Below are 6,135 nucleotides of genomic sequence, written 5' to 3' on the forward strand. Positions count from 1 at the left end.
ATTCTGTTTATACTCTAAACAGAAATAAGGTCTCAATTGAGTTGGGTGGTCCAAGGTTGGGGTCCTGCCCCAAAGAGCATGTTGCCTCTCTTGCCACTCATCTCAGGAGGACAATCATATCAATCAGCTCTGTTCTTCAGAGACTGACTGATAACTTACAGGGGCTGGGCCCTAAATGAGGAAATAAAGGAGAAAAAGCTTTGATCCTAATTTAATAATTAGTTGCTAATGTAATAGAAGAATAATAATTTCTCTCAAAGTAAAAGCAGAAAATTCATGGTTTAAATGCTCAGACCTATTTTATTTGATTCCTGAGATTTACAGAGTTAGGAAAGAAAGATATATTTCTGCTAACTCACAATTTTGCCTAAGGCTAGCTTTGCCTGCATCCATTTTGGTTTTGTTAAGCTTAGGTACTTTAGCAGGACTTTGATGAAGAGAAGAAAGTCAGCCTGGTAGACATGTAGATGAAATGCTGGGGTTAAGAAGACAGCAGTGAGATTTGTTCTGGATAGAAAGATCTTTTCAAGTAAAATAACATGGGAGTAGAGAGGGAGCAGCAGGCAGTGAGACAAGCCAGACACTTTGTTGTGATGTCAAAGAAAGTTTGCACTGATTTCTGATAGTGTAATTAAGATTTCCATTGATGTTACCCTAATCAACATTAAAGTTTTTTTTTAAATATACATATTTTCCCAGAGGTTAGCTAGTGGAGAAGGAGCATGGCAGGCTAACATAGTGATTTTCTTGAATATGATTAAAACAATTAACATTATCATTCTCAAAAAAAAAAAAACAAACCTGGTCAAGATTGTATTACAGATACAGGCAACAAACACTAGTGGTGATATGGCTTTAATTATTCTCATGCTCTGTGTGAGGTCTTGTCTATTAGTCTTACCCTTGGAGATAATGTTACTACAGATTTGATTATTGAATATTTGAAAGTTCTTCCTTAGGTAGTCCCTTGATACCCTGAGAATCCTTACCAAAATTACAAAGTATGCTGATGTCTCTCTGATGGCACTCATTTTCACTGTTGGTGTATTAAATATTCTTTGGTAGTTCCTGGGATTAAGATGAATCACTGTGTACTGTGGCTCACTGAAAAGCAGAATAAACAAATAATAGAGCATTAACCTTTTTTTAATATATTCAGCCACATATTTCTGGAGGGCTAAAAACATTGACTTTGCAAATTTTCCCAAAATTTCCCAATGAAACTCCAGCCGTGAAAACAAAGACAGTGACCAGAACACAAGATGTTCAGTGCTAATAGACTGCTCCCATCTGTGTTGGAGGAACTGGTTTAGTCAGGATACTTCAGTACATACATTTCCAACCAGCAGGAAGGAATTATGAAGTCTACCCAAGAGTTGCATACGTGCCCAAACCACAAAGAGCTTGCCTAGTTTTAGGTCCTTCCTATAAACTGAAGCCAGTCATTATTTGGTCTCATCTCTCAAAGAATTATCTGTGGGGCCTGAGGAACTCAAAATGACCTTAATTTACAATCCGAAACACTCCTCAAAACTTGTGTATTTAAGGAGCTTCCATAGATTGGATATTATGGTTTTTTTCAACTTTATTAGAGGTATTGCAACAGGCAGTGGAGAAAATGAGGAGGTTTTCCCAGATAATTAAGAACTAAAAGAGTCTCACCTCAGATATTTGAATAGCACAATTTAGGGCTCAAATAACCAGAAGAGTATGGCTTCTCTTCCTGGTTTTTATAATTACAACCCAAGTGCTTGTGAGGTTTTTGAAGTGATAGCATTTAGTGAAATAATGCTATCATAAAATCAACTTTCTCTCTTTTGCTCCCAACATTATTCTTTCATCCCAAAGATAAAAAGCCTATTTTATGTAGATTTTCTGAATGGAAAGACAAATACTGAAATCAAAGCATAAATACTTTGGCCAGATAAGAAAACAGAAGTCATTGGAAAAGACCCTGATGTTGGGGAAGATTGAAGGCAAAAGGAGAAGGGGGCAGGAGAGGATGAGATGGATAGTGTCATAGAAGCAATGAATATGAACTAAGAACAAACTTTGGGAAACAGTCAAGGTTAGAAAAGGCTTGTGTGCTATGGTCCACGAAGAGTTGAACATGACTGAAATACTGAACAACAAAAATGACTTGAATGGTATTTTCTAGAACTATTTCGCACATTTTATGTTTCTCATGTTGGACTCAAATTATGTATGGACACAAATTAAGTTTGATGTGGGAGGCCTCTCAGGGGCACAAACTTCTTATAAGACATAAGCTACTTTTCATTTCTCTGTAGCTTTGATATCCTGGGGGTGAAGGGTAGGGGTGTTGGGGGAGAAAACCCAGGGATTCAGGAATCTCAAGACTAAAGTTCCCAGGGCAAGGTCGCCTGGAATGAATTCACAGACCCAAGCAATCTTTAAGTCAAGTTGGCAAAAGTTTATTGTTACACTTTACAGTGGGCAAGAGTTCTTAGGGAACCTGCAACATAAAAGAGGACACAAGTGTATCTTATATAGGGCATTTTGGGGTGAAACATGTGCCAAATGTCTTGATTATTTGGTTTGGGGTGGGATTAGGGAGTGGTTAAGGCATGGTTAAGGAGTGGTTAGTACTTACAGGAACATGTACATTTAGCATCTACTGAGTAGGTATATTACCCAGAGTTCACTGGGAGATAGCCCAAGAGGGGGATACTAGGAGGTGTAGTTTTGACTGTGAAGAGTCACTAAGTCAACTAATGGTCAGGGCTGACAGGAAGGGTTGTGTCCATCAAATGTCTTATTAGACAAGATGAATGTAAGGGAGTATATATTTGACTATGTCTAGGATACATATCAGTAAGGTGAGTAAGCAGTAAATATTGTTATGTCCCAGTGCACAGTCAATTAGCAATACACAAGGAGTCAAATCAATAAATTCTATAGGTAGGCACAGCTGGCCTACTGTGTTAGGAGGAGAGATAAGTGTTTTGCTAGGGCATGCTGCCCTTGAACTAGAGAGGGACTGCCTGAGACAGTATTTTGAGGCTAGGGAGAGATGTGATTTTAGAACTGAATGTGGTTTTGGAATTGGGGTCCAGGCACAGTGTGTTGGCAAACAAAATGGGCTCTTAGTACTCAGTTCAACCAAGTGCCCTTGAACAGTTTGGCCTTTGTTTCCTTGATTAGATTGAGAGTCCTTGGTGACCTCCTTGCTTCAGGGGAAGGCCTAGTTTACACATGAGTTTGAGGGACATGTTTGGGACATCAGAGGCTTTTAGACCACGTGGGTTTAAGTCGCCTCTTTGTGACAATTTTAGGTCACATGCGTGAGTTGCATGTGTGACTCACCCTTGACCCTGAAAAAGACATAAAACTAGGGGTTGGCTTTCTCTTTTTCGGAGCTCTTACCCACAGCAGTGGTGGTGCGCGTGACTCTGGGCCAGCCCTTGTTGTGAGCTCCCAGGCTGAACCTAGATGTTGGTAACTATGAATTGTATTTGGTCTGTCTGCCGATGTTTGTAATTTGTTTGTATTTGCTCTGAAGTTCAGGGTGCTGGCTTTTTCCCTTGAACTAAGTGAGTGATATTTGTATGCTCGATTAAAATAAGCTTGTTAAGCCCTTAATGTTGCTTTCTTTAGTAAAGCAGATCAAAAGAACCTGGGCTTTTGCAGCGTGCTGGTAGTGTGCTTGTTGTTGGGCTTGTGTTGGTCCTTCACGTCCACAACAGCTGCTAGCCAGATTGTTGAAACACACAGGCACCCAAGCACCACATCAGGGGTGGGAAGGTGGTAGTAGGATTGTAGTCTCAAAATGTAAAGAGATTGAGAAAAAAAATAAGCACCTAATGAGTGTCTATTATGTGCTAGACACTGTGCTATGCAACTCCTATCCATTTGATCCTTACAACTACCGGCCAAGGAAGGTGCTATTATTATCTCCATTTTACAGTTGAGGAAACTGAGTCAAAGTTTAGGTGACTTTCTCAGGATCACACAACCTAATAAGTGTCTAAGGCCAGATTTTGAACTCAGAGCTTCTTGAATATAGGCTCTGAGCTCTACCCGCTGTGCCATCTAGCTGCTATGGTTTTAAGATTTAAAGCATGTTGGTACCAAGAGCATTTACTATTGTCGGAAATACTTACAAGGTAACAGTGAATGGCTTGGAGGTCTGCCAGATAGGGTTTTGAGATCTCTCTACCAGTAGATCCTAATTAACCATGTGGATCTTCTGCTGTAGTTGATGTGGTGTTTAAGGTGTTGGCAAATTTTCTTCTAAAAATGTTCATACTTGCAGACAAACAATTCCAATAGCCCTCCAAGGTTATTCAGACTTCTCCTTAGTAGGATACAAGTCTGACTAAGGCTAGTCCCCTGCTACTTTATGTTCAATAATGGAATGAAATGAGATGCTTCTAGGTCATCAGGAGTCAACAAAAAGAGATTTACTTAACCATAATAGGAGAAGGATATTTATTAAGGATTTGCATCAAGAATGTCTCTAATTACTTCAGCTGAGGGAAGCTCCCTTGCCTGAATTGCCCATTTTTTTCTACAAGTCAAATATGAGATCAAGCCTAGAGCTGCTTATTGTGGCTACTTTGTATTAGGTGACCAGGAATTGATGTCAACAGCCAATGCTTTTAGTCCCTACTCTAACCAAATTCCAAGGATAGATTCAATACACGATAAGGAAAAGCTAGACTAACTTACCTGGGGAAAAGCTTAAGATGTTTTCACCCAGAAGCAAAACACTTTACATTTTCTTCTGATCTCTATTAAATCATCACTTGAAAACAGAAAACAACTTCCTAAAGATTAGAATTATCCAAAAGTGCTATGTGCTGACTTGGGAGATGGTAAGTTCACTGGGAGATCTTTAAATGGAGACTGGATGACTGCTTATTGATTATGTTAAAAAGGGAATTCCTTCAAGTATAGGCTTAACTGAAATGATGACTACATTTCAACTATACTGGGCAGATAAGCATTTGTCTTATTTTTAAAAGACCCCCTGAAGTTCCATAGTTGTCCTTGGTAAACCATTATTCTGAGGAACAGCACCAATCATCAGGTTTATGTATCCATAATCTGTTGTGCACAATACATCATAGATATATGCCATTCTCTGAAACATTTCCTTCTAAAGTCTTTCTTCCTCTAATCTCTTTGTTCAAAAGTACCTTGTGCTCATTAGGCATGTATATATTTTATGTATTTATATATTTATGCGTATATGCATGTATATAGAGACATCTATAAATATTCCATATGTGCATGCATATATACATGTATACACATATACATACACATATATACTGTCTATGCTGAGAGAACATAATGTTCTGAAGGCAAATATTGTTTCACTTCTGTCTTTGTATCCCAGTGGCTTAGTACAATGTCTGGTACACAGTGAATACCTATCAAATGCTTGCTGATTAAGAAACCCTATCCCCTGGCTATTAGAGGATTTTTGATACTTTAGAGACAGTAAGGGAAAATTCAAAGTTTTTTTTAAACTACCTTGTGAACAAATTAGGGAGTAGTCTTAGTTTTAGAGTGAACTTCCAGGGGTCAAAGGGCAAATACTAAATTAATAAATAAAACTAAGTGTTGGTTTTATGGAAAACTAATAAAATAGATAAACCTTTGGTTAGAAAAGAAAGAAAATTAAATATACAATAACAAAAGTGAAATAGGTGATTTCACCACCAATGAAGAGTAAATTAAAGCAATAATTTGTCCTATTTTGCCCAACTGGATGCCAACAAATATGACACTTTAAGCAAAATGGCTGAAATATTTACAAAAATATAAATTGCCCAGATTAACAGAAAAGGATATTCCAGGTAGCAAGGTAACTTCATTTTAGAAAAAAAGAAATTGAACAAGCCATCAATGAATGTCCTAAGAAAAAATCTCTGGGGCCAGATGGATTTACAAATGAATTCTACCAAACTTTTAAAGAACAATTAATTCCAAGACTATGTAAACTATTTGGAAATATAGGCAGAGTCCTACCAAATTCCTTTTATGATACAAATGTGGTGCTGATACCTGAACCAGGAAGAGCCAAAACAGAAAAAGAAAATTATAGAACAATTTCCCTAATGAATATTGATGCAAAAACTTTAAATAAAATATTAGCAAATCGAT

The sequence above is a fragment of the Trichosurus vulpecula genome, chromosome 2 (genome assembly GCF_011100635.1).
Source record: "Trichosurus vulpecula isolate mTriVul1 chromosome 2, mTriVul1.pri, whole genome shotgun sequence".
Taxonomy (NCBI): domain Eukaryota; kingdom Metazoa; phylum Chordata; class Mammalia; order Diprotodontia; family Phalangeridae; genus Trichosurus; species Trichosurus vulpecula.